Below are 25,316 nucleotides of genomic sequence, written 5' to 3'. Positions count from 1 at the left end.
AAGGTTCAGGAGGGTGAGACTAACAATTACAGAAAAGCCTGATTTGCTTTAGGACTGCATCAAGGAAGAATCCACAGCAAGGGAATCTAATCTGGTTTTAAGAGGTCACCGTGGGCCTGCTGAATGAAAGGACTTGAAGCTAAATGCTGAGGTGTGAGTAGAAGGCTGAAGGATCCCAGAATGTCCCAGGCAGACTGACCAGTTTCCCCAATCACACTGTGATAACAATATTGAGAGGCACTTACCTGAGCTCCATGGAGTTTCTCTTCTAGTGATCGAAGAGCAAGTTTTAGGGAGATGATTTCAGATATTACCTCTGTGATTATTCCTTTGCCCACCCTTTTATCCAATTGTAATTAGGAATTTTTACTTCACTTTATCATAATACCTTCCCAACCCCACAAAATTAACCAAGATGAGTTCAACTTGGGCTCTGAAAGAGTCTTCAATAAGGCAAAACCTCCTGAAAATAACACTATTTATTGAGAATCATGAGGTTCAGTCACTCTGGTCAATGCTTTCCCTATGATTTAGGCATTATTATCCCCATTCTATGGATGGATACATTGGGGCTCTAGAGTGACCTAATTGTCACCCAGCTAAGAAGAAGAAATCTGGACTCTAACTGCAGATTCCGAACCGCTGTATCACCCTCAATCCTCTCCCATATCAAACAGTTTTCCGCTACCATCCGGCTCTGAGATAACACAAGTATTTATGGGAAGGACCACTGGGGTAAAGGGAAGAAGGAAGTGAGGATTTTAATCATGGGCCCAAGGACAGTAGCCTTGGGTGACTGCTGTGCGAGGGCAGTGGTTCAGTAGAAGTGAGCAGTGAGGGAACTGATTGCACTGAAAATAAGGAACACATGTTGTCAGAAAGGAAGAGAAGATTGGGGAACATGCTACTATCAAATCAAACTGATTCCATCTACTTTGACACCACATTCAAGAGTGAGACCTATTGGTTTAAATTGCAAGTGCATGAGATTTTCTAATGTCCATCATCTAATCCAGAAATTTCTGTCCCCATAATAGGCTGTTAGCATGCAATAATTTCACAGGATGTATAATACTTCTCTAGAAAAGTATTAGTAGAGAATCAGATTATTCTTACAGTCTTTGTGGAAACAGAACAACACATTGATAGAAAGTACAATTTAGATAGCTATCTTCCTAATTATAGACTTTTATATCATTAATGGCCTGAAAGTTTGAAATGGCCTGAAAGTTATAGCCATGGGCTATAACTTTTTTCATTTTCACAATTTCATTATAAGTTTACTAGAGTAAGAGAATCAAATGATACAGTAAAGTTATAGAAAACAAAAAAAATTAAGGAATCAAAAATAAGGAAAAGGTATTAACAGGCCTCCAGAAACATCAGGTTTCTCTACATATTACATGCTGCTATTACAAAATATAAATAAATTTTGGACATTTCAAGAGCACAAAGCTATCTGTTTTGTTATGCAGAACACAGAGTATAGTACTGGGTGGTGCTAACTTCAGAGAAACAAGGATGGGCACCACAGGTGGCAAGATATGTCACTAGTGCAGGAGTTCTGGTGGCAGAATGTTCCCTGATTTGGGGGGGGGGGACAATTTATTTTGGACGTTCTCTTTCAATCCTGAATCAAACCAACTCTAATTTCAAGTAAAAGATATTTCAGATATTGATTAGGGTAGAGCTAGGTACTCTTCCAAAGAAACCAATATTAATGAAGCTCGTTCATTGCTTTCTGTAAAGTCAAACGTCTGTTCCTAATGAGCGAGTGGCTCCCCTCTCAACCCTTCTGCCCTTTTGGTTCCATCCCAACAGTCTTCAGCAGGACCCTTCCAATATCATGATCATTTTCATTAGGCCAGGGCAGAGGTGGGAGGTGGGAGGGTGCGAAGGCCCACTCCCTGAAAGTCACACACAGGCATCTCTCTACTCTTATGCAAATGGCCCAGTTCAGAAATGCAAATTCTGCTCAGCAACTAGGACGGTAGGGAAGTGGCACACAATTCCCCAAAAACAATTTGGTGAACCAAGTTGTTCTTTTTTTCCTCCAGGCTTTCCCCCATCACCTCACTCACTGTTCATTTTCTTCCTACAACTCTCCATTAATAGTGGAATCTCTCTTAATTTTCCAAGCTTAGCCCAGATTTTCAAAACCAAAATTCACATTAGATTTATGAGATCATAGGTGATCCATCAATGAATGCATGACCATTCAAAAAAGTCACTGTATAGAAATCATCTAGCTAAATGAGACACGTAAGATCTTTCTATTTCTTTGGTATTACTTTAACTCTCCTTTTTCAATTGGATAGTAAGGTAAATTTACCTCTAAATATTCCTAGAAGACAACTTATCTTTTCTAGACACCTGAAAAGAAGACTTTTTTTGTTTTAGTATTCAATTGCTCACTCTTTTTTTTCTTTTTTTAAGATAAGGATATGCCTCTATAGCACCAAACTCATCCCTTTAATAGTCAACGTAGTATTAAACTGACTAGAGAAATTGTTTACTAAAGGAGACCAGAGTGCAGGGTCAAATGCTATACTTGCATATATTGGCTGTCAGGTTCCTGTTGCAATGGTACTTCAACCCCATTGGAAGTTGGACCAGAATTAAGACTTCACTTTCAGACAGGATAAAAGACAATGACAGGGCTCAAATACTGTCTCTGTGACCAATATGACAGTCTTTCTTCAATGACCCTCAGTGTCCATGCTGTATGAATACGTTTTTTCTAGACACGATAACTAAAAAGAAAACATCGGTTTCTTAACATGCCTTCCCTAGTGAACCAGCCCTCCACTCCAAAGTCATAAAGAACCAGTTTGCCTGAAGAACCAGACCTGGTTTTCAGTGTCTTCCCCAAAGCCAACCATTTCCAGGTTCATAAAAGGTTCTTTTACCTTAGTGGGTGTCTGCTAGAAGTTATTTCACATAAACATTTTTTAAAAGATTCTATTTACTTAGTTTAGAGAGCAAGAGAGAGAGAGTGGGGGCTGGGGTACAGGGAGAAAACCCCAAGCAGACTCTGCTGAGCACAGAGCCTGATGCAGGGCTAAATCTCACATCCCTGAGATCATGACTTGAGTCAATATCAAGCGTCAGAGGATTACCCAACTGAGCTACCCAGGTACCCCTTACATAATAATTTTAATAAACATTCTGTATATCTCTTAAAAGAGACAGTAAAGACAGGTTTCCCCCAATTCCTTTACTAGGATAATTAGCAGGACAGTGAATTGGCCCATCTCCTCTCTGAGTTTTCCTATAGGATATACATTGACTTCGTCAACTGTTCTAGTTTTTATTTATTTATTTTTTAATAATCAAATAGTCCTGGTCCTCAAAACTTGAGATTGAATAATGATGTTGGAGATAGAGAAAGACAGGAGGAGTTCTTATATGTAACCTTTTGGAAAAAAAGACTACCTCATCTATATTTAATGCACCAATCTCACTAAGATCAGGTATATCGTAAAATTTATCAAAATGTGTTTTTTTTGAGACATATAGAGATGTTTTTAAAATCTATTTTAAGCTTTGTATTTATTTGTGTATTTATGTGTTTCTTAGTTCATTGAGGTACAATTAACAAAATTTTATGTAGTTAGAGCATATAATATGATTTGATAAACATATAAATTGTGAAATGATTACCATAATCAAGTGAACACAATCATCCTTACATAGTTACGTTGTTTTTTTATTTGTGTGTGTGTGTGTGAGAATACTCAATTTCTACTCTCTTACCAAATTTTAAGTATACACTACTTCTTAATTATAAGCACCACACTGTACACTAGATTGTTGGAACTTACTCATAACCAAAAGTGCCTTACACCCTTACACCAACCTCTCTGAGTTTCCCCCAGCCTCCTTAGCCCCTGGCAGCTACCATTCTCCTCTCTGTTTCTAGGAGTTCAGCTTTTCTTTCTTTTTTCCCAGATTTCACATGTAAGTGATACAATATAGTATTTGCCTTTTCTGCGTCTCTCTCTGGCTGGCTTATTTCACCTAGTATAATGACCTTCAGGTTCATCCATCTTGTCGTAAGTGGCAGAATTTCTTTCTTTTTTAATGGATGCCCACTATTTCACCGTGTCTATACACCACAGCTTTTTTTTTTTTTTTAAGATTTTATTTATTTATTTGACAGAGATCACAAGTAGGCAGAGAGGCAGGCAGAGAGAGGAAGGGAAGCAGGTTCCCTGCTGAGCAGAGAGCCCGATGCGGGGCTCGATCCCAGGACCCTGAGATCATGACCTGAGCTGAAGGCAGAGGCTTTAACCCACTGAGCCACCCAGGCGCCCTGTCACAGTGTTTTTTATTCATTCATCCACTTATAGAAACTTAGGTTGCTTCCACATCTTGTTTACTCTGAGTAATGTTGCAATGAGCAGAGAAGTGCAAAATATCTCTTCAAGATATTGATTGCTCTATCACTAATTAAATAATTAAAAGCTTTTGTTTAGTGAAACTTGTTTTGGATAATGAAGGCAAGTGTTAACCTGATTCAGTAACATCCAAATTAGAGAATATTTAAATAAAATCCAGTTTTCTTATGGTCAAGTCATCATAATTACAGAATAAACAAGATGTCTTTCTCATTTCTTGAAAGAAGAGATAATCAGCTTTGGCATTTACCAGGATACAAAAATGTAAAGCCTTTTTACATTTGTTCTCTCTCAAAATTAGACATTAATTCTATGATTCTCTTATCCTTACCCAGATGTACTGTCCTTTATGCAGAATTCTCCTGCTTTAAGGCTAGTGGGAGGTAAGTTTTAGGTCTACCCTCACAGAATTTTCTCAATTTCAGATTTAGTCCTACTGAATTACTACGTTGTCTCGAGAAATAAAGCCAGCTTTGAATTTTATTTGTTAAGCATCTATTTCTAAGATTTTAAGTGTTAGCCCTTCCAATGCAATTTTGAATCATTTCATATAGCTCCCCATTCCTCAATAAAGAGAGTGTTGTGAAAGTCGTTTGTAGTAAGATCAGACACTTACTTCACTCTGTCTGTTACGGGAAGTGGGAAAGGAAATGTTAGAGGAAAGATAACTGAGGGAAAGGATGAGGAGGTGTGACAAGGATGGTACTCCGAAATGCAAATAAACAAGAATGGGCCGTGAGGAGGGCAAAAGTAAGCTACCTATCATAACTGAAACCCAGCAGCTCCTAAAGCAGGTAGAAAAGCATCCTTCTGCACCAGGAGAAAGTGCCCTTCGCATTGGGCAAGAACCACAAGGTTTACTGGGCTACTTTTGAAATCTAAACCTGTTCCTGTTCCTGCCTAGATTCTAGCATCAGTTCCTTTTCGTTGAGCTTCTATTTGATGCATAACTTGACAGGACATTTCGGTGGTTTGGCTAGAACCTGGCAGAGACATGTATCAAATGTTTAGTGGCTTCTACTTGCCACGGTTCAGCAGTTTTCATTTTTAAATAGGTATTAATCTTGTTGAAATATTTACTTTATTGTGGTGAGTTGCAATATCTCCCTATTCTGCCAATGAGATTCTGTGGTAAGATTAGCTCTGTCTTTTTAATGAAAATGTTTCTAGAAGTTTACTTTATGGGTGCTGTCTTATCAATCACTCAGTTACTCATTCACATGGAATATAGATAAATAGAAATACAATCAACAATGAGAAAACCTCAAAAAATCATAGCTTATTACAGATACATAGCCCAAAGTTCGGGTGTATTAAAAAATTGCTTTTAAATTTAAAAGTTCCTAGTCTCTAACTTTTTTATTTTTTAAGATTGTTCCCAGAGACTAAATCTAGTGGAGGCTGTTTTCCCCTTTTCATACACATGTCTTTCTTAATCTCCAAAATTTCCCATAATAATGATCATTTTCCATACCAGTGATTCCTGAACTTTGGGATTTTACCTACAAGAGAATATTTTTTAAATAAATAAAACCTGGAGATCAACAATAGGATTGGCAATCCTTTTTGCTAAATTCACATACTACAAAAATAACTATAACAATTGGCATCATTTTCTCATAGAACAAAAGACACTTTTGTACAAAAAATAAATCAGTATTATTTTTATGAAAAGCTTGCTACATCATCTTTACTTTTCATTCAGTCATTCTTTCAAAGATCAGTACAAACACATTTACTGATCTATGAGAATCTCTCTTTTCTACTATATGATCACAAAATATTATTACCTTGTTAATTTCATTCTGTTTCCTATTTAACATACTTTGCAATATATTTGAAATTTTCCTACGTTTTTAAGGACATTCCTTTCAGTAACATCAGTCTCTTACACTCTGATGTATGTATAAATAGGGAAGCAGCTCTAATTGGATGAATAAATTGTGCAAATAAGTAGAGTATCTACAAATCCCAACTACAAAAAAGAATATTTTTCTTCTTTTTCTACATAAAAGAAATTATGATTATATAGTGCCATACACAGTTATTAATTTGTTCACAAATAAATGAGCTTATACATGAACAAGTTGATAATTAGAACTTGCTTAAGATCTACTTATTAAGTGGCAGTCCTTCGAATGAGCTTTTCTCAGTTGGGAGAGCTGGGCACCCTCACTGAAGCTGGCTCAAGAAGGCAGGGGTGGCGGAGGCATTTCTTAGAAATACTTGGGAGGGACATTTAAAGGACAGAATCTTACCATCATCCCCATAGGGAATCCACAGAAGGATCCTTCATCATGAATATAGAGTATAGATTTTAGTTTTAGGAACCATAGGAGCAGTAAAATCTGAACTTTTAAGATAGTGACCAACGATTAAATTACAGCTTTCTATCCTGTACCTTCATTTTCCTCTCAATACCAACTGGCATATTTTTTTCCCTTTGTTTTCTGTCTTTTCTTAACTTCTACTTCATCATTGTTTCTGCTTCCTAAAATTCTCTCTAATAATATAGCATAATAATAAGGATCATGGGTTATAAAGTGATCTAAATCTGAATTTGAATGCAAGCTTCACCCATGGTTAATTGTTCAAATAGGTAATATACTTCATCTCACTCAATTTCAGTTTCATGAACGGTAAGATAAAATGAAAGTAGTAACTAATTGAAATATAATGAAATGAGGTAATACTAGTAAAATAGCTGCTTTATTGGAAATGGTTAGTATTGTTGACCATTATTTTATTGCTATGCTTAAGGACTATCAGGGTCCTGACTTGATTTAGCATTATTTGGAAGCTTTGGCTCCCATGCTCACACTTTTATTATTTCTGTATTACCCCATTTAAGTTCCCAAGAATGTAATCTATTGACTATGATAATATATCTATCTTCCATAGCAGGGCAATTTATAGGTATATGGCTAGCCTACAGATTGGCTGTCTTGGGTCAGTTATCCAGTCTTGTCCTAATGCCTGTGGGAGACAGGTAGAGTACAGATGCAATAGCTAATGCAAAACATAGTCTCATAAATTTCCCCCTTTAGTAGCAACCTCAGACAGGGCTGCCTCACTTAGAAAGAGCTGTGAGTATAACAGATTTTAACTGACATATTGAGTTTATTCACTGAGAAAGAATCCAGAAGATACTCTATTTTGAAGCACATGAATTGGTGATCTTATCCTATGATTAACTACTTGTATAATATTGGGGTTTGAGAGATCCTGGCATCCTAATGGTATTTTTATGGTATATAAATATGGCCTGCTAAAACTGAGAAATGTAAACCAACCAAAGTGAACCAAATATACATGTAGTTAAAGTTAAACCTGTAGACATGTTTAGCCTAGGTTCATTTTGACATATGGGCAGAAAATCTGGTTAGTTTGTTCTTACTGTATCCAAACCCATGATAATGTCTTGCTCTGGAAGACAGAGATATGGAAACAATATAAACATTGACAGAAAACTAGTGAGGATGATATAAGAATAACCTAAGTTTTAATTCAAACCTCAAACCACAAGCCTAACCCAAGACTTTTTTTAGTTTCATATAGGTTCAGATAACTTTGGACTTTAGAAAAACATCATTTTCTCAAAGGGACACTTCTTACTTGTACACTTTAAGAATAAGCAGAGTAAATATAGAATATACAGACAACTCCTGCTCAGAACATGGGTTCCTGGCTGGGCTTTTGCAATTGCTTGCCAGCTGATGAGGTAGAACAAAGAGGAACTACAAGGGGCGGAGGTAATCCAATTTAACACTCATATTGACTCCCTGGAAGAGCCCAAAACACTATCAAATGACATGAAATTTAATCCTAAAAAAATAAAACTATAATTATATAATATCTAATCTACAAGGGCAGGTATAGTTTAAAATTCCCCATCTGTATACACCTATACCTGTTTCTTTTAATGCTTTCTGACAAATTTCAGTGGATTTATATGACAATAGGATTTTCTTTCTAACCCTCTTCTGCCATTTTTTCCCCTATTTTCTTCCTCTATCCCCTCTTTGTCTATTCCTTCCTTCTCCTTTTTCTCTTCTTCCTCTGCAAGTCATGGCTGAATGCATAGTGTTCTGATGGGAGAGTTAGTGGAGTATTATCAGACTCCTTTGATCCAACAAGTACATCAACAGGTGCCTATTTTCTGCAAGTTCTGCAGAAGACAACAATAGAGACTGTATCTCTCTGACTTTAGAATGAAATTTCCTTATACTTCTCCCTTTCATTAGAAGTATCTACAAATTTGTATTACCAAATTCCTGGTGAGACTGAATGGAAGATCTATTATTTGTCTGCCCAGTCCCCTTCTTCCCTTAAGAAACTGTTTCTTTCCCAAAACTCCATGAGAATTGCTATCAAGGCCAGGTGTTGATAGATCCAGATGTGGGCCCAAACAGATAGCTAGGGTTATTTCAAGTTTTTCCAATGCACTTAAAGGAAAGGCAGCCCCTTCCCAGTGGTCACATTCATGGTAATATGGAGAGCCAGTCTGAGAATAAAATCAACTCTTCACACAAAGGGGAAGATGAAAGTCAACAGAGTCCTGGTCAATTTGTGTGCCTGCTTCTAATTGTGCCTGAGGCAGAGAATAAAATCCCAACCATCATCACACTTGACTGTTGAGAATATGAGACATTCATGGGAGAGTGAGCAATAATGAAGTTGTGACTGAGCAAACAGTGTGCCCATCTTTAAATGTAATTCTTTTATTCAGCTTGATTAGTTCAATAGGGTTGCTCTTATTAGAATGATGATTACCCTGAATAAAATAAAAATTGAAGGAGAGATAGTTCAAGACTAGGTATAAGAGAAAAGCAGTGACTTGTTGACATGAAGGAGATTTAATTGTCTCGAGGGGTGTGCCTGTCACAGATTCTCAAAGAAAAGATGGTGATTTTAAACACTGAAGTGACCTAATGTCCGACAGATTTTGTTTCAAATTCTGGTTCTGCCTTTTAGGAATTGACTGACTTTGAGCAAGTTACTTGACCTCTGTAGTTCTATATTTCTTAAAATTTAAAAAGAAACAAAAATATTACCCCACTTGTGGAGTTATTTGAGGGCTAAAAATGCCACTTGTGTACAGCTCTCAGAAGAGCATGTTGTACGCAGTAAATGTTCAGCAAATAGTGGTCACTGTCGTTGATTTCTTGCTGTACAAGAGCTAACTTCTCCATTCAGTTTAACTCCTCACTGAAGCAGTAAACAGGTAGAGTGTAAGCCCATCTGTTCTCCCTCTGTTTAGAGGGAGGAGTAATTGCCAATGAAACCAATGGTCAGGGACAGTGCACAACTGAAGTCAACCAGTGTAGATGGCGAGGGATTGGTGTTGGGAAGACCATGGACCAAAGAGGAAGGGAGATGTTTGAAATTGATTAATCATGCTTTTATGTGTCATGTCCTCTGGATAGAAATTGGGAGAAGTATATAGAACCAAGTCTTATAAACTAGTGTCCTTTACTTTATGTGTATTATAATATATGCAGGAATACCAGCTCCTTCATACTTTTCATTTAACCGATTTTCATTGATTCCCCATTATAGATTGTGAATCATCCTGGACACCATGATAAAAAAAAGAATGATGTCTGTCTGTCCACACAGGGCTTCCAATTAAGTCTGTTTCCGTGGTCCTTCATTATAGCTGATACTCATTTCCAGGGAGTTTCCCCCATGATCCCTATAACTATTTTATAGTTAATCTTTCCCCAAAGAATACAATGTGTTTGCTTAAGAAGTCATTGGGTTTGGCTATATTTGTATCACTAAAGACTGAATATAACTGAGAAATCATTATTTCTGATGTAAACTATTTTTCTCTGTTTTTCTTCATCAGCCTTGGTAACAACCTGGAAAATGGTCTGGTGCTTTTCTGATGCTGGTTTTGATGTCTACGTTTGCTGTCAACTCTTCCAAGCGCCACGTGATATGGCCACTTATATTTAGTGGTTTCTGGCAAGAAGCTCAGGAATAATTAAATGAAAGCACATCAACCCCCAAAATGCTATTTTTGTACTCCCCCACTATAAGATTTTGGCTATCTATCAGCACTATTTGTTTTTTGTCTTTTTCTTCTTCTCCTTCTTCTCTTTAAAGACATATTCACCTATTTCTAAAATAACATATTAGAGGAAAGCAGTACACACAGAGAGACTGGTAGTTTTCAGAGTACACTTTAAATGCTCAAAATGTTATTTTGAATTGGTATCGGGGCCTCCAAATTACTTACAATATAATTGTAATTTATACATCAAAAATTGCTGTGGGGAAGAGAAAAACTATTCTGTGATTTCTATTTTGAAGATAAAAAACTTGACACACCCTGGTTATAGTCATATGACATATCAGTAAGTAGTGTTGTCAAGGAGAGAATCTCGTCAAGATTTCTAGTCAAATGTGCCATTTACTTCATCATAATGAAACTGAAATATATGAATATAATAATGTTGTCAATTCAATGAATCACTTGCTTCATTATCTTCAAGTTCTACCTCCCGTGACCTATGTAGGCTATTAAGCCAAGATTAAATAATGAGTTACCTACTGAACTTTAGAATAATTTATGCATAAAATAGACTCTGCTTTGTCCCAAACTGACCTATGTCCAGTAAGAGCAAGCACAGAGAAAGGTGACTTTACACATGTGTGCACATGTCCATATGTGCAAATGCACATGCACACATGAAAAGAAGAGATAAGGAAGCAGATGACTTAAAAAAAAAAGGGGGGGGGCTTTCAAATGAACCTACAGTGGCTGAACAGAATCTCCTGTCTCCTTAGAGCCAAAAAAAAAAAAATTTTTTTTTAATTTTAGAAGAAAAATGGCTTGAGAGAGAGAGAGAGAAAGAAGAACTAACATTGAAGAACCAATTATATTCCAGTACTTGAGCTAGGCTTATTATACAAATCATTATATTTCAACCTCTCACATACTTTTTGGTAGCTCTCATATTCAACATGTACATAGGAGTTTACAAAGCTCAAGAACACCGGGTAGTTGGTAAAATTCATACAGCTAGTGAATAACAATCCAGAATGTACATTGTAGTTCTGACTCCAAACCCTGTATTTCCCTTTTATACCATATGATGTAATGATGACCAATTATTAGGAAAAAGATGTAGGGTTCGGCTTTTATTGTTGTTGACTAGTTTGGGGTCATCAGCTTACATTATATCTCTAGTAGTTTATCTACAACGTGTAGTCCAACAGAAAATTCTTCAAGAATTTTCTGGGGTTTTTTTCTTTTCATCTTTGGTCTTCCCACTGTGGGTTCTTTTTCCCATTGATTTTATGTTTAAAGTCTACAGTGGAAGCTTTGCCTACACCTTTTATTATTTAATTTATCTTTTTGTGTATTCTCCACTGAGTATTCAAAATATAAATTTATATAGAAATATAAAACAAAGTTAATGTTTTCATATATTTACCAGTATTTGTTCTGATACTTCTGCATATTTTGCTTTTTTTCCTCTAATCAATCAAACATGAGTTACTCTTACCCATATCATGGGATGTTTGAACGTATAAACTAGAGATGTCAGTGTTAATTTCTACATGTATAGTCAAAAGACACTCTGGAAGACTGTAGAGAGGTTCCTCAAAAAGTTAAAAATGAAGATACTTTATGACCCAGCAATCGGACTACTAGTGATTCAAAGGGCATATGCACCCCATGCTTATAGCAGTAATATCTACAGCTGCCAAAATATGGAAAGAGTCCAGATGTCCACTGACAGGTGAATGGATAAAGAAGATGTATTATTTATATGTATAATGGAATAGTACTCAGCCACCAAAAAGAATGAAATATTGCCATTTGCAGCAATGTGGATGGAACAGAGGGTATCATGCTAAATGAAATATGTCAATCAGAAAGAGCCAATAATATGATTTCACTCATATGTGGAATTTAAGAAACAAAACACGTGAACATAGGGGAAGGGAAAGAAAAATAAGATAAGATGAAAATTGAGAGGGAGGCAAACCAAAGGAGATGCTGAACTCGAAGAAACAAACTGAGGGTTGCTGGAGGGGAGGTGGGGGGAGGATGGGGTAAATTGGGTGAAGGGCATTAAGAAGGACACTTGATATAATGCACACTGCGTGTTACACACAACTGGTGAATTGCTAAATTCTACCTCTGAAACTAATTAAAAAAAAACATAAAAAGAAAAGAAAAAAGTAATGATTCAGGTAGAATGGGCTAATCAGCTCAAGTTTTACTTTTAGAGGAGTTAAAAAAGTATTATGGACATCATTCAATTCCATTTTGCTCACTTTCTCAAATGTTATATAAGTAGATAGGTATGTCATTTTGAAATCATTTCATGACTTTTATATGTTTTATTTCAGCAATCGGGTTTACAAAGAGCACACTATAGTACCATCTCGGCATGGCTGGGTCAGGGCCAAAGGGAGTGCTGGAAAGGAGCAGGCTATGTAAGAATGCTGCCTCCTGGCCATTTCAATTAGGGTCCAACTAAAATACCCAACATTTTAGGAAAGATGCTGCATGAGTGAGGCTGTGTGTATATCAAGACTTCCCTTCAAACCCTTGCATTCTTCTCTACCGTGTCTAGTGTACACTCTGTTCTTCTATAATTATAAATGTATGTTTCCCATCACCACAAAGACTTCTCATTGCTTGAAGGAAATGCAGCTTCAAAGAGCTTAAATTGTGAAGGGCAGGCCCCCTTCTGAGAGCTACCATTGCTTGGGGTGATTCCTCCTCTAACTCATCCACAGTAATACCCTGGCCAGCTTAGCTGGCTGCATCTTACCATGTCTCGACTAGCCCGAGGCTTTGGTGGTTTTGGCTTTTGAAAAGAGCATCTTTGAATTTTTGATAATGTAAATCTCAATATTGTCTTTTAAAGAATATTTTTGTAGCCTGCTCCCTTACTCTCTAAAAGGCAGAAAGGGTTCCAGTCTTTTGTGATTCTAAACTTCACACACAAAGGATTTTTGAAGAGCACTGGCACTTTGATTAGAGGGTAAACTTCACATCCAGACGGAGTTTCAATTTTAAGTTGCTGAGAGTCAAAAAGTAAAGTGACATGCAACAGAAGAAAGGATATAGAAATATAAGTTTAAAATGTGACGATCTAAAAAACCACGTAACGTACTTTATGACAGTAGCAGTTTGAGAGAAAAATATGGTCTATTTTTAACCATCTTTTAAAAAAACTCTAACAATTACACTTTTTGAAAGCCTCTTCAAGATAGCAGCTCCCAAGAATGAAATCATGTCAGCCAATAATTATAGCAGCTTATACAACCTTGTGCCAGGCACTGTGCTAAGCTTTTCAAAGTTAATCTTATGTAATACTTCCGATTAACCTATAGCATTACTAATGTTATCCTATTTTACATATAAGGCATCTGAGGTACATAAAGATCCAGAAACTTGGCCAGAATCACAACCTAGAATACAACGAAAATAAGTTTGGAAACCAGATCACGAGACCTCATAACTTGTGCTTAGAACGTTTATGTTACGCTTTTATGAATGTTTGTTTGGGGATAACTTTTAAGTGGCTTTGAAAAGTACAAAACAAAAACTTGAATTTACCTTTACTGATTCTTGGTGGTGCCCAACCTAAAAAATATCCCCACCACTGTGCTCTCACAGTGACATATCCGAGTTGATTTATAATCCTGCAGAAAATGAATCTGTCTTCAATGAGGATAACAAAAAGTAGGAATCATTCAATAAGCACTTACCATATCCTGGGTAGGACGTTAAGTGTGTTACAGAAATGTTCTTATTTTAATCCACTCACAACTCCATCAGGCAGAGGTGATTATTTCCATTTTGAAGTTGTGGTGATTTGGGCTTAAGGAAATTATGTAACTCAGAGGCTCGTGGTGAGGGGCGGAGCAAGAAGTTAAATTGAGGCCTGCCTGTTTGATTCCAAATTCCATGCTCTTGAATGTAGCCTTAAATTAGCTTTGCATAAAGAAAACAACATGAAAGATACATTCACTGAGCATATACAGAGTATCAGATATTCTACTGGTAAGCTTTTATGTATAATTTCTTAACCAAGGCTACTCCTTTTATCAGTTTTCATGATATCTGTTTTTCAGATGAAGGGCATTCCTCAATCACACTGTTTTTTGTTTTTGTTTTGTTGTGTTTTCCACACGCATTGTAGAGAAGATAAGAAGCAAGCGCCAAAACCTAGAGAAGGGAATTCCAGGCTGATCCAACTGGTGCTACTTCTCCCTTAGTCATTACGTAATACTAGCAAGACAGATGAGACCTCTGAAACCCACACCCATGAGCAACTAATCCGATCATGATACTATTGTTAAAAAAGAAAGACAAAAAAAGAAAAAAAGAAATGAAAAGAAAAGAAAAAAGAAAATTTCACAACCTCCTTTGATAATTCATGGAAATTTTTACACATTAAACTTTACTGTCAGAAAGGTCATACTGAAACTTTAATGTAAATAATATACGCTTCTCTTTTTAAACTTCTAATAAGCACAGCAACTTTCCTTCAATAGTGAGTGGTAGTTGTAATAATAATGGTTTTTTATTATCCCTTTACTGTTCAAAATACCATTTTTCACTGCACTGCTGAAAGGCACTATTATCTCTTCTGCTTCAGTAATGTGCTTGGGACTGAACTGGTTTTAGCGCAAACTGCTTTTATGATCTTATCCTATGGCATTGGTTAGGGATGAGAAAGTTTTATTTGCCTCACCACTGAATCTGCAATGTCCAGATAAGTAGAATCATATTTTATGGCATCAGATGTTTTTTAGACACTCATTCTGATATGCTATTACTCATGACTCTGCTCCCCCAAATAGAAATGCAAGAAGAAATGCAAAGTTACGAAGTATGTCTCCAACTCCGTTTAGCTCAGGGAAGACAGAAGCCATATTGTGATTTACAGCAAAGGAATCCCTCAAAAAGTTTCAAAGGTGCTTGTCATTGACCAAGAACTAAAATGCACCAATGACTACTGTGGCCTGGGTTCTAAGAAGGCAAAGGATTACATAGTAGAGGTGAACATAGCAAGAATCAATTAGGAAGGCCAATGAAATCAGGGAAATCAATCACAACCCCAATGCCAGGTGCCTCCAGATCAAAACGAAGGGCTAAGGAACCCTAGCTCCCACACGTGGGTGTGTTGTTTGAACCAGCTGTCCATGTCAAATAGAGTATCAAGTCATTTTATCTCAGTGATTCACAAGCAGGTCTGGGCCATACCAGCGAAACTTCGATTGCTCGATGCGGAAAATGAGATCATGAACCTCAAAGCAGCCTGAGATCTAGTTTTGGTTTTACTCTAATCCCAGCTTACGTTCCGGTCTTGCCCATCCTGAAATGATGAGGCCAGCATCGCCAATCATGGCCGAGCTCACCAGGATATCTGCAGAATTAAATAGACCCTCTCAACCCACTCATCCCTGGACCAGCTTTTTGTTTTTGTTTGTTTGTTTTGTTTTGTTTTACCTGAGGCATGCTGAATTCAGAAAACACCATTCCAACACTGTCAAACTCAGCCTTCAGTCTCTCCTGCTACCGGCTCAGTCTTGACCTTGGAACAGAGGCTTCTGCTTTGTTTCTGAGTCTCGGTCTTCACCTTTTCCTCCAATTCAGGTGATCAGATCTGTGTATTTCGTGTGTGTGTGCCTGGGTCTCACTTATAATAACCTCTCCAGTTCTCTTCTTGCCCTGCCAAAGTGTAAGAATCCAGGACATTAGGCCTGGAATGGAGCAAGAAGCATATCCTCAGGTTGAGAACGAAAGATCTATCCATACTTGTCAGATTCTGGCATGGAAAAATTGTGATGCGGAGCTTAGGATATGCTTTTGCCAAAGTTACTTGAAAATAAGACCCTCTCCTAGCTGTCATTCAATGTGCTTCCTAGTGCTATCAGAAGGGCAGAGAAGAGTCGTGTACCATTTCTCCAGATTAAGATATATATATATCTCCAGACATACTTGCCTCCCTCGGGCTTAACCAAAAGCAGAAAATATACTGGCTAGATCATGATTCTTGTTGTTTTTCTAATTAACACTTTTTTATCACAGTTGTGTAGGCACATAACTTAAAGAGTCCACAAATTCCATACAGCTTATAAAAACAGCAACTCCTGCCTAAGCCTCCTCACTCCCTAGAGGCAACTATTTTCAGCACCTCTAGCTATTTCTTTTGGCATTAACTTCATATTTCTAAATCACTTGCACATACTACTGCTGCTGAAGATTGTTGTTTTAGGTAGTATCTACTCATTTCCTAATACCGAAATTGAGGATTTAGCTCTCTTAAACCACAGTTTTCTCCTTACTCCATAGCCCAGCATTTGATCCTCTCCCTTTTGTGAAATGGGTTCTTCACTTGGCTTCTGGGCCACCATTCTCTCTTGGTCCTGTTCCTGCCTCCTGAGCAGTTGTCTCTCAGTTGATTCCTCCTTGCCTTCCCAACCTGTGAGCAGTCACAATTCAGTGCGAAGGCATCCTCTCGATCTACACACGCTTCCCAGATAACCTCATCAAGTCCCATGGCATTAATTACCAACAAAAGGCATGATGCTTGTTAGTCCACCAGAGAGAAGTTACTGTCTCATTTCTTAGGCATTGAATATTTAAAGTGGCAATACACTAATTCTATTAGAGTCTATGGAAAAGGCAATGATATTTTCTTAATGCTGTTTTTGATTCAAAAGAAGTTGCCATTCTTACTTGCTGACATAGGAATAAATCTGTAGAAACAAAGTCAAGAAAACTTATGGGCAATTTCCATTAATAGAATCTCTGTCACAGGGAGAACCAAAGCCAAGAAGAGCCATCAATAAATTTTTCAGTGTTGCTGAATCAGGCATTGGTAGTCTGAAGGGTGTACTCAGCTCAATTTCTGATTGAGCATTATGGCATTGTGGTTCAACTGAATAAAGCTTAAAGATTTCTTTTTATACTAATTTTACTTTCTGTTTTTTCCTGATTGTGTATTCTTTGCTTATTTTCTTTAATTCCCAAATATCTTTCCTTCTAACATAAAACTCTATCATTGATGGGAATTTGATTCATTAGTTTATGGTTCTGCAGTGGCTGCTGCTTCTGAACAGAAGAAATGAGGTAAATGTACATATTACTACTTCTACTCTATTAAGATCACAAAACCATTATTGATGCCATTAGAATATATTCCCTCAACTTTAGTAACCTTCAGTAAGTGATAGGCCAACCATTTAGACTCTTGGCGACAGAAAAGCATCATTACAATTTGGTTCATGATCACAGGCTTTGTAATAACAGTGGCAAAACAAAAAGAAATGCCAGCCAAAAGAACATTTTAAAAAATCAAGTTTGCTTACTTAACCTAAAGGAAAGGAGAAAACGGTAACAATGCTTAAAATGATCAAACTGAAAATAACCATTTTTTTCCCTATGGAAAGACAAAACTTAAAGGAATGTGTAGATTTTAGTAAGAATGTTGGTTGACATAAAGAAGAATTTCTTGATTTCAAAAAAAATTCCAGGAATAATTTCTTAGTTTCAAAAAAACTGAATTCTAACTTATGATCATGGGCTACTGATTTCCAAAGATGTTGAAACAACTTTCTACATCACAGCATGAATAAGATCGTATGAAGGCAAAACTTACATCATGTATTCTCTTCAGGTTTCTCTAATTCTGTGGTAAAAGTCATAGCCATGATGTACCGAGCCCTTTCCAGGTGCCAAGCACTTCATATTCGTCCTTTCATTCAATTCTCAACACAACCCTATGAGGTTTGGATTGATAGATTCAATTTTTGGACATGGAAGTAGGTTCAGAGTGACTGAGTAACTTGCCCAAGATACTAAATACAGAGCTGACACTTGACAGGTCAGCTTGGTCCCGGCATGAAAGTTTTAACCATTAAGCATATCCTGTCACCATGACAGTGACCATCATATTGAAAAATTTCATGAAAAACTGTCTTACAATCAAGTCTTTTTCTACCTGACGTTCATGCTCAGCTTCGATTTGTAATTCCAGGTGCTTTATACAATGCCTGATGTTTACTTTTTTACATTCCCATTTAAAATACCACATCTAGGACATGGCCATCGCATTGACCATTCCAACCCTATCGATAATACATTTTTGAAATGTAATTCAGCTAAACACCAAAAGGATAGATGTGTCATGGCCAGCTCAACAATTAAGATGTAGGAACTGTAGAAATAAAGCTCAAAGTCTTTGGTTAAGAATGATCAGTCCATTCCTGATAGCTACACCCCAGGCTTTTCTGTTTCTCTTACTTCCCTGTAGGACATGCCTAAGCCACGACAACTCGGATTGTAAATATTTTTCAGGCAAATGCCTGTCAGCTGCATAAGCAGGGCTGGTCTGAGAAAAATCGTAATGTAGGTCAACTTCAACTCCAATCCCCACCCAGGTGTTTTCTCAGCCTCATTGTCCATGGTCCGTTTCAGGATTCTATTTCCTTCTTCCAACCTCACTGTCTTAATGCTTGAGACACTGGAGACAGCCTCACCTTTCAGCCAATACCTCAGACATGAGGGTCTCTTGTTAAGAAATGTCCTCTGGCCCCTACTTCATTCCCACCTCATCCCAACATTACCTTCTTTCTAGGCTCTCTTTTTTTAATTGGCTTTGTCTCAGGCAAAGGGGTTTCCTCATGAGAAATACCACCACCAGCAGGTTCAGACTAAGGTTGTACCTAGAGCCTGCTATTCCAGCCAAAAGGCGACACTCTCTTCCAAAAATCACATGTATCAAATTAAGCCAATGTCTGTGGCATAACCATCTCCAACAAAATTCCTGTAGTCCGGGTTATGGGAGAACCCTGGCTGGTCAACCCCAGATCATGTGCCATTTCCCTAGCGGGGAGTGGGTAGAGTATGGCATTAAACTCATCCGAAGTATACAATATAAGGAAAATAGATTTCCATTACTGAAATAAGAGATAAATGTTACCCTAAGGAAAAAAATGTATCAGTTCTATTTTGCATACTCTTAGTATCTTTCTTGCCTTTTTTGGGGTCCTTTATGTCTTATTTTCCTCTTACTTTGTAGAGTCATAGATTAAACAAGATGTTTTAGTCAAGTATAGGTCAATTGTCATAAAAATGAAAGTACAGTCTACTGTTTTGGTTTACTTATAACCTTCCTTTCTCTTGGGTAATGGTCTTCCTTTCAGAAAGGTCATGCCAGATTGTGTCTTCTTTTGATAAATCATTCTATTTTATTCATGAAAATTCAACTTGCTTATATCCAGTGTACAACTACATACTTTAAAACATTCGGAAGGCCAAACTGATAATATGTTTAAAACCCATAAATATTAGATTGAACCAACAGCTAATGTTGCTGATAATTTACTGTTTTTGACCTACACATAGGGCAATTTCATGTAGTTCAAGCTGATAAACACTCATCATCAGGCTGGGTATAAAGGTACATTTTTTTTCTATGTTCCATATGTTGTGATGTTGTATTCATCCTATTAACGAATATTTTTTTGGTGAAAAGAATAAGTTAATCAGATTAAAGTGATTGTTGGTCTGATGATGAGTCACTTCCTAATCAATTCAGTGATTAGCACAGATTAAGTGATGAGTAATAGAATTTACCAAATAAGTACTATTGTTATTTGATCATTGCAAATAATCATAGCAGGACTTTGCACCAAGGGATTCTTTCTCTCCTCTCTCTCTCTCTCCCCACAGCAAGATGAAAGTAATCATTTAATAATTTAATCTACTGCTCAGCACTTCATCATCATAATAAAAATTAAAGAGCTCTATATGCTATGTTGAACAAAGTGGTTTTCCCAAATTTGAGACAGAGCTGTTTTCTGTAACTCCTGTAACTTATCTATTTTATCCCCATGTAAGACAGGCTTTCTCAGTGCAACCTTGCAGAAACGAACATTCCCATTCCCCGATGCCCTCAGCGATGGGTTTGTGCTATCTGCGAATGTTATAATTGACAAGCAGCGGCTTATGCATCCGCATTACATGATATTGTGATAAAAAAAAGAGATAAAACAATGATAGGTTTTAAATAATGCATTGTTAAATTAGATTTCCTTCAGCGACACTAGTGAATTCAAACCCTCTACCATCATTCAACAGCATTTGAAATTGTCTGAATGTTCTGTGAATATCTCAGGAGACACATTTTACATATTTTTGACATGGTATGTACATTAAAGGCTAGAGGCATTTTACTACGTGAAAGTATGCATAAATCCTCAATTACGGAACAATAGATCACTTAATAAACCGTAATATTTTCTGAGCTGATGAAGTTTTCTGTTTGATGTAGGGAGGAGAAATACTTGTTTTAAGGATGTTTTAGGCAATAATGCTAGTAAAGGAACTGTTCTGAAGTTCAGAAAAAAAAAAAAATAGCATTTGTATTTTGTCCAGATTGTGTGCCATATAGCATTCACAATATTTTTGCAGACAGAAGAGTACTTTTTCAAATTGTTCCATGGTGAAAATATAATTTTTTAAAAAAAAACAAGCTGCTCTATTATATTACTAGGTGGTTTAATTTTTATGTAAAACGTGAGGTGCTCATATTTTGATAAAATGCAAATGACTCACACCTGCCTCTTCAGGAATGTTCACCATTCTCTGCTGCAGTCCCTATTAACACGGCGCTTCCCCAGAACATGTAGGTCAACGAGTGTAGTCATGAAAGACAAGAAAAAGAAAAGCTTTTCACTTTTCAGTGCTTGTCAACACACACGAAGGAGATACATTCTGGATTTTTTTAGAGAAAGGGCTTTGTAGGGCAACTCAAGCTTTGGCATATGATCATGTTGTTCCTGCCAAATGAGACGATTAATTTATTTGAGTAGAATACATCGACATTGCTAAGGAAAAGTACCTCTATTAGACATGATGATATTTATTTTTATTTTGTAAGCACTTATGTTACACTTAACTAGGTATCAGACACTGTTCTGAACACCTAACAAATAATAATCATTCAATACACATGACCACTCTATAAAGGTCTCCATTTTATTGATGGAAGAACTAAGACACCACAAAGGGTAAGTAACTTGACCCAAGTGACAAGCTAGCAATGACATCTGCTTTGGAAAATACCGTGGAAGTATTTCCTTAGCCAGATTTAATGGAACTTGGTTTTAATTCCTACTCTCTGCTGCCTGATCCCAATGTTGAATCTCAGTTCTAACAGCTAGATTTTGGTTTTGTGCCCTTATGTATGAATCCCGAGTGCCCTGGTTGCTCTTAGACTTATGTTCTTTCTGACCAGGTCCACTGACACCATACATGCAACTGGATTTCTACTCCTGATCTAGACGTGATAGATGTAAATGACAAGTTTGGTCACTCCAGTCCATCCCTTGAACTTTGAAGTACTATCTATTCCTGGGGACTTCTGATTAGTAACTTCCTATTAGAATCCAACCTCGATTGCTCATCTGAATGCCTGTCTGTCTGTCTATCTATCTAGCTTTATGTATTAAAAACTGCAGTTACTCAAGAATAATGTAAGTCATAATATAATCATAACAGATTTTCAACATTTTTCGTATTGGACTAAGATTTTAAAACAAACAAAATGTTATAGATAAAGTTAGAACCCTCTGTACACTTCTCCATAATTGGATTCTCTTCTCTCTGTCCTGATAATTCCCCACTAACATCCAATGCATGTATTTTTTTCTTAAGTAAAAAATCATAGAACTGTTTTAGAAACGTTTTGATGTTAAATAAGGGCACCACACTGCACATACCATTTGATAGCTTATTTTTCAGATTTAATTCTGTTTATGATGCAATTTCCACTTCATTCTTACTAATTGATGTGTCCTACTCATTATCCAGTTTTACCATTATAATATTGGTAAGTATTTAAGCTATTTCCAAAGTATTTCTATTAAAAGCCACATTTGAAAAAGAAAAATCCCTCATTATCTACTTGCATGCTTGTCAGAATTTTGATGCAGTCAATTACCTTTGAACTTTGTCATTGTGCCCCCCAAAGAATTTTTAATCCCTTTAAGATACCTATTTTAAAAAACTAAACCCCAGATTCTATCTGAATGTCACCTATTTTTCCATTAATGTCCTCCTTTTTGTGCCAAGATATCATCCAGGCTTCCAGATTGCATTTAGTTTTCATGTCTCTCCAGTTTCCTTCGGTCTGTGACAGTTTTCAGTCTTTTCTAAATTGCCCATGAACTTGATAATATTGAGGATTACTGGCCATGTATTCTGTAAAATTTCAATTAAAAAATTTTTGTCTCATGACTTTTTGGGGGGGGGGTTATGGGGTTTTAGAAAAAAGATCACAAGTGTGAGATGCCCTCCTCATCATATCAAGTCATGGTATCCTTGTGACCATAGCGTTACTGTTAATGTTCACCAATTGGTTGAGATAGTGTTTGCCAGGTTTCACTACTGTAAAGTTGTTATTTTTCCCTTTCTATACTTGATTCTGTGAATCAAGTTACTATGTTTAGCCCCCTCTTAGTGGGGACAAAGGGGATATAGCTTCATCTACTAAATGAGGGAATATTTACAAACATTAAATGGAACTCTTCTTACAGATTTTTAAACTGGCCTCTAAAATTGTTCATCTTCAGTTAAAATAGCTAAGTTACAGTTTCCAAAATGTCATAATATTGACGTCCTCAAATAAAATGGCTACACCATAATCTAAAAAGATAACCCATATAATCTCAATATCATGGCCATTTGAAACTCACTGATACGCATTTTTAGATGTCATATTAAAGGGCTCCTTTTTAACAGTTAACTATTTTACAATGTTCTTTTTTCCCTGAACTCATATTTCCATCCCAATTTCCTTGGGAAAAATTTTAAGCAATTTAAAAGTATTTTATTGATGCACTTTTCAACTTAAATGTGCCTTTTATTTTTAAAGTATTTCTTGTGGCTCTAAGGTTCTAATTATCAAAAAAATGTTATAGGGGATTGAGTTTTCACTGCAACTGTTTTTAGTAGACAATGCAGCAACATGAACATATATTAGAGATTTAAAGGTAATTACAAATTTAATTATTAATTTGTTTAGTAATGATAAAATTTGATACAGGATGTAATGATGTTATTTAGATACAAAAACCACACTGTTTTTTTCATCAAAAGCCTTTGTTTTTTGCATTTGTGATGTAATGTTTGATAGAGTAAGATAAAAATGGTGTTAGTATTTCTGTAACTTTTATATCAAATGCAGTATTAGTCTTAAAAATTCCAGAAAATAATATGTTTATGAAGAACAATGTATATTTGTAATGACTATATAAATATTAAAACTTATTTTATCTCTATAGCAAAAAAATGTGTTCAAGAATTTACAAACATGTTCTAGAAAGTAGTACAAATTTATGGTTAAAACACAAAATTATTATAAAATTTTAAATTTTTATAATTCTATGAATTATGTTACTTTGAAACTCTCATTGCCTGAAATGCTAACTCTAAGAAGTAAAAACAAATTCTTTTTTACATGATTAATTATATTTGCCAGTTGCAAAAAAAAGTGGTACCTTTATAAGTCATTTGTGGAAGTACTTAGTTTTTGATAGCAAAGTATAGTAATTAAATTCAAAGTCATTACTGTACTTAGCAAAACAAATACTGTGTAAAGAAATGGCTTTGTAATTGATGATAATTTCTAGGAATTAAATATTAATTGCATGCTTTACAAGAAAAGTGCTTTATAATGTGTACACTCAGATATCTTTTTTTGGCAAGGAAAATAATTTAAAGTAATTTGGTAGTTACCGCTGAGGAATGTTTTGTGTATAATGTTAGATACTACTCACTGAAAAACCAGTGAGGTTCAGAGCAGTGTGTGGTAGGGACTATTAGGAAAACACAAATGGTCCATGGGCCAAATTATCTGAAAGAATACCTTAGTTTTGATGAATGCTTGAGTTTTTAAATATAAAAAATTATCAAATAAACAGACAAAAACCTTTTAACTTCAAGTACATAGCAATGAAATAAAAACTGAATTTAACTTCATCTTCAGAATTTGAATTGCTTTCTTCATGGTTTAGCTTCTTCTTACTAAATTAATTAATAGCAAAATATCTAATAAGTCTAATAAATTAGAGATTCTTATCTCCTGGTTTGAAAAACTGAAATGCAAGAATAAATGTTTATTCAAGCAATCATTCATTCAACATATATTTATGGTGGGTATTTTTTAACATTTTATTCTTAAGTAATCTCTACACTCAATGTGGAGCTCGAACTCACCACCTCAAGATCAAGAGTCACATGCCCTACTGACTGAGCCAGCCAGGTGCCCCCTACTTATGATTTTTTTCTCACAGATCTTACAGCTTCGGGGGTTGATATTAAATAAATTCCTAACTAATTATATAAAAACTGAATTGTAATTATGACCATTGTTATGAAAAAAATTGTGCCTTAAGAGTGTGTTTAATTGATAATGAACACAAAGGACCATGTCAAGTCAAACCTTAGATCATCTCCCAAATCCTGAGAAAATATTCATCCTGGCTCTCACTTGGAAATAACTGGATTGTTTTCAAATTGAATACCCAAGACACATTTTCATTTTTATTCAAGTTATCCCCTAAATTATATGTTGTTCTATTTAATAATGCGATTAATATGGCAAAAATGAACCTAAATGTAGAATTATTTTTGTACAATCAGGGGATTTCTTTATTCCTTTTTTATTGCTGGATTAAATTGCCTCAGAAAAGATTTTAAATGGATCAATTAAGATTAATTCATCATTGTATCATAATTAAGACAAAATATTAAGGAGAGTCATACACGTAGCTGTTTTCTGACTTTCTCAGTTAAATCTCTCAGATTTTTAGAAATTTACTGTTACATATAACTCTTGGCTTAAATGGAAATTAAGCCTTAAATCT

At 36.0% G+C, this 25,316-nt stretch overlaps 1 long non-coding RNA gene across 3 annotated transcripts in view; it reads left to right on the top strand.

Annotated features, from left to right (window-relative positions):
* The window catches only part of LOC309854415, a 74,284-nt gene extending 63,838 nt beyond the window's left edge, over nt 1–10,446 (top strand). For 2 of the 3 annotated variants that reach the window (XR_014306226.1, XR_014306227.1), the window contains 2 exons: nt 4,736–4,783; nt 10,252–10,446. This is a non-coding gene — a long non-coding RNA (uncharacterized lncRNA). The remainder of the gene's footprint in view (nt 1–4,735; nt 4,784–10,251) is intronic. The other variant, XR_014306225.1, reaches the window with a different exon arrangement.
* The last annotated feature ends 14,870 nt before the right edge of the window (nt 10,447–25,316 follow it).

The sequence above is a fragment of the Mustela nivalis genome (assembly GCF_964662115.1).
Source record: "Mustela nivalis genome assembly, chromosome: 2".
NCBI lineage: Eukaryota > Metazoa > Chordata > Mammalia > Carnivora > Mustelidae > Mustela > Mustela nivalis.
The sequence above is the reverse complement of the archived record's forward strand: the minus strand, read 5'-3'. Positions and strand labels throughout refer to the sequence as shown.